We start from the raw sequence: 15000 nt of genomic DNA, 5'->3' as shown, positions 1-15000 counted from the left end.
TTTATTAAGTTTTGGAAGATTGTATGTTTCTAGAAATTTGCCCATTTCACCTCGGTTGTTCAATTTTTTGGCATATAGTTGTTTGTAATATTTTCTTACAATCCTTTGTATTTCTGTGGTGTCAGTTGTTTCTTCACCTCTTCTGTTTCTGATCTTATTTATCTGGGTCCTCTTTCTTTTTTTGATGAATGTGGCTAGCATTTCATCAATCTTGTTTATCTTGTTTATCTTATCTGGAAGGGCTATCCAGTGATGTTAGTGGGGTGTTAACATGAGTGTATTTCTATCAATCTCTCTCTTAAAGTCCTCCAGAATTTTATATATTTAGATGCTCTTATATTGGGTGCATATATGTTTACCAGAGTTATATCCTCTTGTTAGATCACTCTCCTTAGTGTTATGTAGTGACCTTGATTTCATTGAACTTTTTTATTGTTTATTATGCTCTATATCATTTATTTCCACACTGATCCTTATTATTTCCTTCCTCCTACTAACTTTGGGCTTTTCTTGCTGTTCTCTTTCTAAGTCTTTAAGTTGTAGGGTTAAATAGTTTATTAGTGATTTTTCTCATTTCTTGAGGTAGGCCTGTAGTGCTATGAACTGCCCTCTCAAGACTACATTCACTGTGTCCAATTGATTTTGGGTTGTTGTGTGTTCATTTTCATTTGTTATCAGGAAGTTTTAAATTTCTTCCTTGATCTCCGTGGCAATCCATTCATTGTTTAATAACATGCTATTTAACCTCCATGTTTTTGAATGTTTTTAGTGTTCTTATTGCAGTTGATTTCTAATTTCTTGACATGGTGATCTGAGAAGATATTTGATATGATTTTCGATCTTCTTAAACTTGTGGAGACTTTTTTGTCCTAACATGTGGTCTATCTTTGAGAATGCCCCATGTGCACTTGAGAAAAATGTATATTCTGCAGCTTTGAGATGAAATTTCTTTAAATGTCAATCAAGTCCATATGATTTAGGGTGTCATTTGGGGTCACTGTTTCCTTGTTAATTTTTGTCTGGAAGGCCTATCCAGTGATGTTAGTGGGGTGTTAAAGTCCCATACTATGAGTATATTTCTATCAATCTCTCAAAGTCCTCCAGAATTTTATATATTTAGATGCTCTTATATTGGGTGCATATAAATTTACCAGAGTTATATCCTCTTGTTAGATCACTCTCCTTAGTATTATGTAGTGACCTTTATTGTCTCTTGTTATAGGCTTTGTTTTGAAGTCCATATTGTCAGATATGAGTATTGCTACCGCAGTTTTATTTTGTTTTTTCATTTCCATTTGAATGGAAATAATTTTTTTACACCTTCACTTTCATCTTGTGTGAATCTTTTATTCTGAGGTTGGTCTCCTGTAAACAGCATATATATGGGTCATTTTTCTTATCTATTCAGCTACCCTGTGTCTTTTGATGGGAGCATTTATTCCATTTACATTTAAGGTTATTATGGATAGATGCTTATCCATTGCCGTTTTAATACCTTAGGGCAATGTTTCTCTCTCTTTCTATTTCTTCTTATTATTATAGTAATCCCTTTAACATTTCTTACAATGCTGGTTTGGAGGTGAATAACTCTTTTAACCTTTTTTTTTTTTTTTTTTTTTTTTTGTCTAGGAGCTCTTTATTTCACCATCTATTTTTGAATGATAGTCTTGCTGGATAGAGTAGTCTTAGTTTCAGATCCTTGTTTTACATTACCTTGAATACTTCATGCCATTACCTTCTGGCCTATAGAGTTTCTGATGAGAAATCAGCTGGCATCCATACGGGAGCTCCTTTGTAGTTAACAAATTGCTTTTCTCTTGCTGCCTTAAAATTCTCTCTTTGTCTTTAATTTTTGGCACGAATTATGATGTGTCTTGGAATGGGCCTCTTGGTTCTTCTTTTTGGGACTCTCTTTGATTCTATAACTAGTTAGGTTTTTTCTTTTACCAGGTTAATGAATGAAAAAATGGATACATACTTATCTATTTCCATTTTTATTCCATATGGCAACATTTCTTTCTTTTTCTATTTCTTCGTATTATTACAGCAGTCCCTTTAACATTTCTTGCAATGCTGGTTTGGAGGTGAAAAACTCCCTTAGCCTTCCTGAGAACAGCTTCAGAAAAAAACTCACACAAGATGAAAGTGAGCCCTGCCGGGCGTGGCTCAGGGGTTGAGCATCGACCTAGGATCCAGGCGATTGGGGTTCAATTCCTGGTCAGGGCACATGCCTGGGTTGCAGGCTTGGTCCCCAGTTGGGGGTGTGCAGGAGGCAGCCAATCAATGACTCTCATCATTGATGTTTCTATCTCTCTCCCTTTCCTTTCCTCTCTCTGAAATCAATATATATTTTTTAAAAAAAGAAAAAAGATGAAAGTGAAGGAATAAAAATTTTTTTCCATTATTTCTTCAAACAGATTCTCTATCTTGTTCAGTTTCTTCTTCTTCTGGTACTCCTCTGATGCCAATATTGTGATGTTTCATGTTGTCCCAGGACAAGTATTTTTGAATTCTAAACATAGGCCTACAAATATACAGCTTATTTTTATTAGGTACTGTTTAAAAGCAACCCTTTCTATCCTCTCAGAGAACCTATGAATATCTGCAAGAAACAGGCTGGTACACAAGTATTTCAGCAAATAATTAATTTATCTTATGGAGTTTAGTGAAAATAATATGGGATTTCCATTAAAAATGATGAAGGTGTGTGTGTGGAAAGAGTCTGATTATATCATGATTATTGTTTATTGTCTTCCTTCCTTTTCACCTTCATGCAGCCCACCTTTCCTAGGATATAAACTCTGCAAGGGCAGGCGTCTATGTTTTGTTTAATGTAATCCACACACCTAGAACATTAACCAGCACTCAATAAATACTTTGTTATGAAGGAATAAACAAACTGGAAATGAAGACAGTGTAACTGCATATTGTAGAGCCAGAAGTCTGTCAATGTTTGGTCTTTGAAGTATAAGATTAGATTATTTCATCTATAGAACAAAAATACTTTCTATTATAAATTATGAAATTTTCCTAGAAGCATTTTCACAAAACTATCCATATTGTAAGGCTCACTTTACTTTCACCCATACTTATCCCTTTGCTGAATTGCTTGTTTTGTTTCTTTTCATTCTACCTGTATGCCATTTCTGCAAGTCCAAATTGACCCATGCCTTAAGAACTGACACAAAGGCTAGACCCTCTAAAAAAAGCCTTTTGCAAACTGATTTCTCTCTTTTATTGAATCCTTATGATACTTGATTTGTAATTCTCTTAAAAGATTCATCTTATTATAAATAATGTTACAGTCATTTGGGAGACACCTTAATGGACTGTGAGCCTATTTACCCTCACCCCTAAAACAACAACAAAATGAATATATATGAAACAACAATTTTCAAGACATGACATGAGGCAATAATGGTCAGTGATCCCTATGTGTTGAGAAATAAATGAAATGAGCCCTACAATAGTCCCAGCCTACTGCCTTGAGAGAGTTTCCAAGCCACAGTACATGGAACAAAGACTGAGGCAGAACCTGAAAGTCTGAATTGAGGAGACATTGCTGAGAATGTAGGGAAACCAAAACAGCAAGAATTCACAGGAAAGAGTGCTAGAGAGGAGATTACCTACACATTGAGAAAACTCTGGAGATCTGCAGAGGAGTCTCCTCATATATTTGGCTGAGTACTGATCAGTGTGTGTGAAGAGATTACATAATGCCAGGGAGAAGTCTCTCTAAACTAAGGATTAGAGGAACTAATACCCAGTGCTGACACAGGGCTAGAATATTGCCTGTTTCCCTTTGCCAAACTGGAAGACCTTGTGATTCACAGAACATTGGGTAGATTACTAAAAGGAGTCTTTCCTCAGTGGTGGGGAGTAATTAGCCCTCAACTAAGCACAGCTCTGGTCCCATCTAACAAATCTTAAAAGCAAGACCCAGAAGGATTAAACTGTTTCCAAGTAGTTTAACTATATCCCAGAAGAAAGCTCAATAATACAAAACTATCCAGCACCCAATGATGTAAAATTTGCTATGTCTGGAATCCTAAAAACTTATTAGGCATGCAAAGAAACAGAAAAAAGTGCCCATAATGAGGATTAAGATCAATCAACAAAACAGACCTGAAACTCACCCACATGTTAGAAGAGCAGATAAGAACTTTAAAACAATTGTTATAACTGTACTCCATATGCTGAAAAGGTTAATCAAAGACATGGCATATTTGATAAAGATACAAATCAAACTTCTAGAGATGAAAACTATATTGTCTAAAATGAAAAATACACTGGATAGGACCAGTGGGCTTGAAGACATAGCAGTACAAAATATCCAAAATGGAACTTAATGGAGCTATGGGATAACTTCAAGTGATCAAAGGAGAGAAGAGAGGGGGAAACAGAAATAATATTTGAGAAAATAATGGCCAAACATTTTACAAATTTGATGAAAACTCTAAACTCACAGTTCAAAGAATTTTAATGAGCTCCAAGCCCAGGAAACATGAAGAAAACTATATCAAGGCATGTTGTAACCAAATCTCTTAAGACCAGAAAAAAAGAAAAAATCTTAAAAGCAACCAAAGAACAAAGACCATGTTAAAAATGGTAGAACAAAGATAAGGATAACATCAGATTTCTTGTTGGAAATGATACATGTGAGAAGTCAGTGAAGAAACATCTTTAAAATATTGAAAGGAAAATCTGTCAGCTCAGTTCAGTCTTTTTCACCATCTGGCTAGCTTAAGCTTGTGTTCCCAGCTTCAATCCATTGCTGGGCTATTGTAGCCAGCTTCCCACCTGGAGCCTGCATTTGGACAGCCATTCGGCTGCTAGTTCCACGTGGTTACTATGGAGAGAATGGATGAACAAATTGGGCCAGCGTGGGTTACTGAGTGAGAGAGAGCTCTTTGTTCCCCTAGGTTCATACCATCTCAGGCTTGGGAAAGAACAGGTGATTTTTTGAAATAACCAATCAACTTCCTAAGCTTTTCTGGGCTTCTGATGGGTCCACCACCTAGCCAATTGATCCCTTTCCCAAGTTAGACTAATAGGCCTTTATGGTCAAGCACTTGCCCCTACACCATTTTTACTTCTATTGCGCATGCGCTTACCTCCCATCCAGCACCTTCCACGTTCTGGTACTGGAGAGGGGAGGAAGGAGTGTTAACCTTTTGCAGGAGGAAATACCGCTTTCTCCTGGGGTATGTGAAGCTGTAGCTACCTGGTGAGGCTCATTCTCCCGTTTTATTATGCTTAATAATGTCGGACTCCCTTTGCTTCCTCCCTTTGTTAAGTTCTAGCTGCCTGCCTACACTAACATCATGAGTAATGACCTCAAATGTGTTTTATTTTTTATCTAGAAAGAAAAAATAAAATTATTATAAGATCTTTTAAATTCTCATGTTGTGGCCCTAGCCAGTGTGGTTCAGTTGGTTGGAGCATTGTACTGTGCACCAGGAGGCTGTGGGTTCCTTCCATTCCCCATCAGGGCACGTGCTTAGGTTGCGAGTTGGATTCCCAGTTGATGTATCTCTCCCATGTCGATGTCTCTCTCTCTCTTTCCTCCTCCCTCTCTCTTTTCCTCCCTTTCTAAGATCAATTTTAAAAAGCCTATACCATTTTTTTAAAATCTCAAACTGTATACACATACACACGTGTTTTTTAACAATTTAAGTAGATAATGTCAAAAAGAAAGTTATCCTAACTTAAGTAAATAATATCAGAAGGACAGCTATCATGTTCAAAAAAAGCAAAACATTTCTTGAAGTCACAAATTCTCTTAGTTATACTTAGAAGGAAAATTCAAGGGACATATCAGGAGTAATGGAATGAAAAATAATTACACAGTAAATAGTATTGCATCATATTTCTTTGCTAATTTGAAATGCACTGTCTTTAGATGCTGAAGATTTGAAGAGCTTTTCAAAGAACCAGAGTGAAAAATCTCAATTTAGTTTTTTATTATAATTACTTTATTTCTTTAGTAGCCACAAGTTTAAGCCAAGGATAATAGCTCTTTATTATAAACAGATTCCACATCTTGAGACTATTGTTCATGATTCAAAAAGAGAGAACAGGAGTCTGCAGGGTGAATGATTCCTTGCTCATTAAATGAAGGTTGGATGGTATAATGGTGGCCCCCCAAAGGATATGTTCACATTAAATCCCTGGTATCTGTGAATATTAATTTATTTATAATAAATAATAGTAATAATAATATTTAATAATATTATTTGCAGATGTAATTAAGTTAAAGACCTTGAAATTAAATAACCCTGGATTATCTGAGTGGGCCCTAAATATAATGACAGTTATCCTTAGAAGTGAAAGGCAGAGAGGTATTTGCCAAAAACTCAAAGGAGAAGCCATGTGAGGATTGAGGCAGAGATTGGAGTTATTCTGTCACAAACCAAGGAGAGCCACCAGAAGCTCAAAGAGGCAAAAAAGAATTCTCCCTTAGAGCCTCCAGAACTGGGAGAGAATAAATATGTGTTGTTTTAATCCACCAAGTTTGTGCTCTTTTATTACAACAGCCCTAGAAAATTAATACAGATAAGGTGCAGTTTAACCAGTAAAACTTGTTTCTGTGAAGGGTTGCTCCTCAGAGGGAATTTTCATTGACTCTTTCCTAGCCAATGAATAAATGAAGACTCTTGAGAGTAAAATGTAATTTCCAAGGGGATGATGTGCCATTTTGATGATGCAGGGTTAAGTGTTGGTTGCAGTGTACAGTGATTTATGTTTGCAAATTTTGAAATTTTTCTAATAGGTGGATAGAAGATGACTATTGCTCCTTGAGGATTAAATTATTTTCTATTATAGCTTATGAGACACTTAGAAAGGAAACTTTTTCCTCTTATCAAGTCCATAGTCAAATTTCCACAGATTTTCTCCAAAATGTCCATTACATAGCTTTGAATAAATAAATAAAAAAGAAAAGTAGTTACCATAACATTTAGGCACCTACCTCACCCGCAGGACTACTTGTGCCACAGATCTGATTTAGCTGAATCACAGAGCAAAACTCCTAGTGCATGTTGCACAATCATTTTCAACCATGCTATAGCTTCAAGTTGTGGTTATTTAGGATTTTATACAGTCAGGATGAGTGAAGTTTTAAGAATTGCTTTGGATTTTTAAGAGCAACTGAGCAGTATGTGTGAAGAAACTTTAAAATGTTCTTAACTTTGACCACCAAATCTACTTCCTCATATCTATCCCAATATAATAGCCCTAAATTTAAAAATGAAAAGTTATAAATGCAATAGTATTCATTATGGAATTACTTAAAATAGCAAAATATTAGTAAGTATAGCTGTGAAATGATTTAAAAATTTTTATGTCTTATGGAATATCATGTTTTCATTAAATATGATGCTTTTGAAGGCTATACACTAATATGGGAAATCTTTTAAGCCTGTAAAAATGAACATAGAGAATAATTAAAACAATGTAAAAATTATGCATGAAAATACCAATAGAGAGAAATATACTACAAAGTTTACTAACAGAAGTTCTATAGGGTCATGGTTCTCATTACTTTTATCTAATATTCCTTATTTTGTGATTATTGTGATTCCAAATATTATTGTGATTGTTTTGGATCAAGTTGTGAACTGACCAAAGCCAATTTGGTCCTGTGCAACCACTGGCTTTTTTGGGGTTTGGGGGATTGATATCAATAGCTATGAATTAGTTTTATGTAGCTGTAGATTTTTCTCTCCCTCCACCCCTTGTAGCCTTTACATCCTAGCTACCAGGTAGTATCTTAAACTGATAGCAAGTCTCAGACCAAATTCTGACATGCATTAGAAACAGATACTAAAAGTGTTTATATAACTTGTCCTATAAGCTGGATAAAGTCCTCACTTTCTGAAATTTTAAGCTTTTTAAAAAACTTGTTGATTTGAGAGAGAGAGGAAAGAAACACATTGATTTGTTGTTCTACTTATTTATGCATTGATTGGTTGGTTCTTGTATGTGCCCTGACTGGGGATCAAACCCTCAACCTTGGTGTATAGGGATGATGCTCTAACCAACTGAGCTACCCAGCCAGGGCCCCATTTTCTGAAATTTTAAGTGCTCTTCTACCCTTAAATGAAAAAACTGCCTAGAAGAAAAGGATTTGGTTAGCCATACAGTTGGCATGAGGTAACCAAAAACCCTCCAACTACCAACTGGTCCTAGAACTGTTTAGGAATCATGCTTTTTGCACTATCCTCCCCACTTGTGTTTTTGGTATCCTGGGCAATGTGTCTTTGAATATTTTAGCCAATCTCATGTTGACTGCCACTAGTTTCATAAATGAAAACTCACTTTTAACATCTCTGCACTGCCTAGCGGAAGAAAAGGTAAACCCTCTCTAGTAGAAGATAAAGTCATCCGGAGCAGCTTCTATAATTCTTTTTACGTACAATCATAAGAATCCATTTTTTAAAATCTTAGACATATCAAGGTGAAACCAAGAGAGGAAGAAAAAAAGCCCAGTAAACAATAGCAATAGATCCACAGATAAGCCATATATTAAAGTTAACAGATAGAGACTTCAAAATAACTATGGTTAATATGTTCAAGAATATAGAGAAAAAGAAATAGATAAAAAGAATTTCTACACTTTTAAGAATTGGAATCTAAACAAAGAACAAAATAAAAATTCTAAAACCAAAGTACATTGCCATTATCATAACAGTGTTACATTAAAAAAACAACTAACAAACAAAATAGGACCGTAGACATGGAAGCATGGAACAGACTGACAGATCTCAGAGGAAGGTGGAAGGGAGGCGGGGAAAGATTAATCAAAGAACTTACATGCATATGTTCATAGCCCATGGACACAGACAATAGACAGGGGAAGGACTAGGGTGGGGTGGGAGCCTAGTGGAGGGGGGCAAAGGGGAGAAAATGGGGGACATCTGTAATACTCTCAACAATAAAGATAAAATTTTTAAAAATTTTTCATGCTAAGTATGAGCTGAGATAAAAAAGATAACTTTTGTGGAGTTAGGTAACAACCTCCCTCACTCCTGGTCATTTGCATCCACTGATTTAACATGGGCTAAGGAAACTTCTAGAAATGTACAGTTTTTGTGGAGGTTCAGACATAAGCAATCATGTACTGATAAACTGAAATCATTATAAGGAATCTGTGCAGAGATAGGATGCGGCTTAGATGCAAGTGATAATGCTTGGGGCACTCAGATGAGTCAGCAAAGTGAGATCTTCATCCAAACTTATTGTAGAATTAGCTTTTATAAGAAGCAATGTTGTTACACAATTTAAAGGAGTTGGTAATAATAAAGCAATAGTCAAAATATGAGTTCTCCAAACTACTGATCCTTAAAGTGGGGTGCAGGCAGTATGGAAATACATAGATAATCTGTTGGGCTTTAGGGAGGAAATGCTAAATTATATTTATGTTCACTCTACCTTTGAAATGCCTATATATTTATTTTTATTGTGTACATAGTATATTGGTACTGTGGAATATACTAACTTATAAATAAATAAGTTAAATATACATACTTTGTAAAATAAATAAATAGATATACATACTTGGGGAATGAATTTAAAATTTTTTTACTGCTGGCCAAAGCTTGGAGACCATTTCTCTAAACCTACTTATTCATTTACTAAATTCCATGTTGCTTCTATTATATCATGATTCAAATACTACCACAACTGGTTCATGTCTGAATTTGGAGTTTCATTTGCTTACCTCAGTTTAGAACATCTGTAATTTCTCGTAATTCAGGTGCTTTGTGAACTAGACTATAGTGGCAATCTTAATTTGCAGAAAGGAGAATAGGTAGTTGTTCTCCAAGTTAAATTTTTCCCCATATATTTTTATTAAACCTTTGCTTATTATCATTTGTTTTTTTAGAGTCCCAGTAAATAATAATGTGGATGAGTAAGTAGTCAATCAGTAATAAAAGAAATAATAAGGTATACATTTTAAAAGCCTTTTTTAAATGGATACCCATGCTTTTAGTGATTTTTTAAATTGCAGATGTATGATATACTCACATCTTTATTCTTACTGTGAATGAGGGAATTAAACTTATCAGCATATTATGATTAGGTAAGGGCCTGCTGACTCCCAAGATATGCTGATACCTGCAAACACTTGAGAAGCATTATTTTATCTTATGACTTTGATATTTGGTATCTGCAAATAGCCCTTGAAAGAGTAACTTTTTTAGCTGACATATGTTTTATTTATGCATAAATAAACTGATAGTTGGGGGAGCAGATTTTGAGACTAGACAAGGAAGAAGAAGTGAAATCCCTGGGCAGCTGAGGAAGAGAGAAGGCCTACCAGGAGATATGAAAAACAAACATCCTCCTACCTCTCAATTTTGCCTGAGGTTAGCCTGAATCCTAGAATCTCACAAAACTCAAAGTCATTTGTTTCACCTGTGACTAAGGCGGTTCCAGGACTTGGGACTTTCAGTTTTAAAACTGAAAAAGTCCTGTCCTGGCTCAGTTGGTTGGGTGTCATCCCATGCACTTGAAAGGTTGCTGGTTCAATTCCCAGTCAGGGCGCATGCCCAGGTTTTGGGCTCGACCCCCCATCCTCCATAAGGGGGCCTGTAGGAGGCAGCTGATAGATGTTTCTCTTTCTCTCCCTCTCTCAATAAAATATCTTTTTAAAAAATGTTGACAATGTATAGTCAAAAATTTTAAAAACAAACAAACAAAAAACTGAGAAAGTCCTTGCAAACCTCATGCAATCTCCCAGCATCTACAAGGATTCCTTCCTACCTGATAAACAGATGCTATTATTGCTCCCGGTGCTGTTGAGCAGCCAAATCTCTGTTAGAACATTCTCAGTGATGGGAAGCTAGGGTCTGTTAGAGGCTTAAATATTTAACCCTGTCATTTACATGCATTGGTCCTTTCTTACATGAAAATCACATCTAAGTCTAGAAAGCCAACTTGATTTGAAGCAGGATAGTAAGGAGCTAGGAAAATTCCTTGGCAAGTAGAATGGGGAAACTGAGACAGAGAGTTGAACAAACTGGCTGAGCAATTTACAGCCAGATACAGAAGGTCACCTCCCTAGAAATACCATCTAGGCCTCTAGGCCCAGAAAAGCACCAAAACCAAGTGGTCATTGCCAGGACCAGCTGCAATGACTAATGATGACTCCTTGTCCTGGCACTGACCAATCAGTAGAGACCAAGACCCTGAAAGGGCAAACCTGGAAAACTGATGAACAGTCGCTAAAACCCTTCCCTGAGACCTCCCCTAAGATTCGTGGCTGCAAGAGAGAGAAAAAACCTCAAACAGTCCTGTCAGCATGTCTCAGCAGTTGAGCGTTGACCTATGATGATCCTATGATGATCCAAGAGATTACAGTTGAATTCTGGGTCAGGGCACATGTTGGGTTTGAGGGCTCGATGACCAGTGGGGGGCATGCAGGAGGCAGCCAATCAGTGACTCTCATCACTGATGTTTCTATCTCTCTCTCCCTCCCCCTTCCTCTAAGATCAATATATATATATAAACCCTCAAACAAAGGATCCAGCAGGACTCTCTCTCCCGGGAGCATTCCCAGTGCCTTTCCCTCCCCCCTCTTCTTCTTCCTCCACAGGCACTCGGCTCCTAAAATCTAAGGGTCCACACAAGACTTACAACCAGGGGAGCAATGGGGAGCAATGGGCAGTGGCAGTTTGTCCTGGGCTAACCCCCTGAACCTGTCTGCAAGGCCCCCTTTTCTCTGACTTCCCTGTGAGCTAAAGCAGTCCAGCCTCGGCTCATTTCTTCCCTGTAACGTTTTTAGAGAGCCAAAGCAGCCCAGCCTATCTTTCTCCTGTGGCTTCTTCTATGTTAAGCCCTCCCTTGTTTCACTGTCCCCAGCTTTAATAAACATACCCCCAAAATCACTGGACTTGCACTGTGAAATCTTCCCTGCATAAAGTCAAGTAAACTCACACTACTGGCTGGCCCTAAGCAGACCCACTCAGGGCCAGGTCCCCTTTCCGGTAACAGTTTGAGATGTCAAAAAATCAAACAACCCTACCTTTCCACCCTCTGGCTCAACATACTCATTTTAATTCAATGAAATGGCCCAGGAGGGGATCTAATAAAAGAACATAGACCAATGAACGAATCTATAAAGAATGCTTGATAAATGTATTTAAACATGATGGACCAAGATAAGTGCCTGTTTTGAAATTCAAGTGTAGTATGAAATGCATATGAGAAATAGAAGCACAGAAAATGAAATCTGCATGATAGCAAGTTACTAGCAAGTATTTCCTAGTTTTTCCAATCAGTCAAATTTGACAAGTTAATCCAAATTGGTTGATTATGTGGACATCTTCAGCTCAAAGGTTGGAGAAACTTTGATCAAGAAAATACAGTATTATAAAGATAAGTTTGAGGAGGAGGAAAAACTCAAGGGAAACCAAAGCTACCATTTTAATCCATATTCACAGTTATTACTAACGAAGAGATAAATCCCATTATAGTTAAATGTGCACTAGGTGCTCAATGTAGCTTCTGTGCAATAGTTTTGAAATGCAGAATAAAAGGGAAACCTGGAATAATTTTTTCAAGGCAAAGTAAGGAATAGAGGTTAGAATTACAGAAAGTCCTCATTTAACATCTTGGGTAGTTTCTTGGAAACTGACTTTAAGAGAAAAATTTATACCAATTTTACCACAGGCTAATTGATATAAAAAGAGTTAAGTTATTACAGCATACTTCTGGTCACAGAAACATCACCAGACTTCTAAATAAAGACCCCCAAACACTTCTAATATTAAGCATTGAAATAAATGTGAGCCATATATACATTTATGAAAGATTAATAAAAACAAGTCAGATGATAATTTTCTAACCAGTTCAAGGTCCTTGGGTAGCCAGAGCCTCTCCCAACAGCTCAGGAGACAAGGCAGGCACCCACCCTGGACAAGACAGCCTTCCATCCCCAGGGCCACTCACACCCACACCCACACTCAGACTGGTGTAGACATATAGACACGCCAGTTCACTTCATTAGTACATCTTTGGGATGTGGGAGGAAATTTGAGTCTGCAGAGAGAACCGATGCAGACATGGGGAGAATGTGTAAACTCCACACAGTGGCCCCAGATGGGAATCAATTTTTCCCCCCTTATCAACATTGAAATGAAATGACATTGGATGAAATGATGTTATTTGAGGACCTGCTGTAATATTAGAAATATAATTAATTTAGCTGGAGTGGGCAAGCACATTACCTAATACTAACCTGAAATGTGGTCAAAGATAAATATAATCTGATTTTTCTTTCTCTTTTTTAGATTAGGTTTCGACAGGCCAAATATACCAGATGACTGTGAAATTTCCACTTTAATTTGCATGCCTAAGTATAGCCTTGCACATTAGAAATGAGAACAAAATGAAATATAACTGATAAAGTATAAGGGAATACGTCTTGGTTGAATAATGGGATAATTTCTCAGAAAGTAAAAAATAAATGCTTTGTCAATAAAAACAAATTTAAGCTTATGTATGACTATCGGATGTTTCTTAATTTTACCAATAATTCTATAACATCAGTGTAACTCTATATCTGTTTTTTTTTTTTAATGCAACAGATTATTTAATTGATGTATCTAAATTTGTCAGGTGATTTGGAGGTGTGTGTGCATGAATTTGAATTTGAAGCCAAAACCACAAAATAACATGCTGCCCAAATAGCAAGTAAACAGACAGCATATTATTTTTTACTTGCCTTAGAATTATTTTATATGATGGTTATCACTAATGCTAGGTATTTTTGAAATCATATAATTTTTAGCAAAGGTATATATAGATATGGCTCTGGATCCTGAAATTCTAGGCAGTCATGGACCAGAATATACAATTTAAAATAAAATAATAAAATAGGAATAGCTGGTGATGTTTTATGTATACAGAACATTTCAGACAATGGATTCTAATTTTAATTAAAAGTGCTGTAATAAAAAAAAAATCTTTAGTTTGAGTACCATGAATAAAGAGGAAAAAATATATATACTATGATCATTTCTACACTATTTAAAGTGCAACTGTAAAACTAACCCATCTTAGAGTATCTTCCCAAGAATAAAGATGTTGAGTACTATAATCAAGAATAAAGAAAGTAGGTAGTATGATTACCTTTCATGATTGATTAACCTAGGAAACAAAAAAGAATTTCAGAGGGTTCCTTAATATATATTTCTGTTCTTGTTTTTTAAAAATACATCTGTTTTCTGCTCTAAGAATTTTTTTAAGTCTCATTCATTTTTCTCTGGTCTTCTGTCTTGATTATATTTTAGCAGTGTAAAAAAGAAGGCTGTGTTGACTAGCTGCTTCTTTCCAAAGGAATTTTATGTTTTCTTTTCCTTCGAAAATGAGGAAAAAGCCTCTGCTGGCTGGAGCAGGTTTTTAGGATGAAGGTAGGGTTAGGTTGCCTTTAGATTCTTTATACAAGGCTCTGATTGTTTGGTTGGATTCTTTCTGCCAGAATTATCCCGTAATAAAGCTTATCTTATTAAAATAATTTTGATTTTTAAAACAAATCAGGGATGCTAAGAAATGTCACTGAGCCTTTGAAAGGCTCTACATAGAAACTAAGATATCGTTTTTAAGGAATAGGGAACCAAAATAAATGTGATTACGATTCATCATATAATTTCTATACCTAGTCATTGTGAATCTTTCACCATAAGATTACAATGTATGCGCATGTCAATGATGGAAATGCATTCTTTCTTATACATGTAATATTACATCTTGGGGAACTTCTCCCCAAGTCTTTTGCTATCATCTTTATAACTATATATGGATAGTTAAAATTCCATCTCTTCACTACTCTATGAGAAAGTATGTTGCCTTGAAGAAGAAAAGGCAAATTTCCTTTCAAACCTGTTTGTCTGCTCTACTGGTTTTCAAAACTAAACTAGGTTGGATTTGCACTTATCCAGTTTAGGTAATTCACTAAATACAGATAACCAGTTAATTAGGATATTATCTATGAAT

The sequence above is a fragment of the Miniopterus natalensis genome, chromosome 10 (genome assembly GCF_054644295.1).
Source record: "Miniopterus natalensis isolate mMinNat1 chromosome 10, mMinNat1.hap1, whole genome shotgun sequence".
In the NCBI taxonomy this organism is placed as follows: domain Eukaryota; kingdom Metazoa; phylum Chordata; class Mammalia; order Chiroptera; family Miniopteridae; genus Miniopterus; species Miniopterus natalensis.
This window is presented reverse-complemented; position numbering follows the sequence as displayed.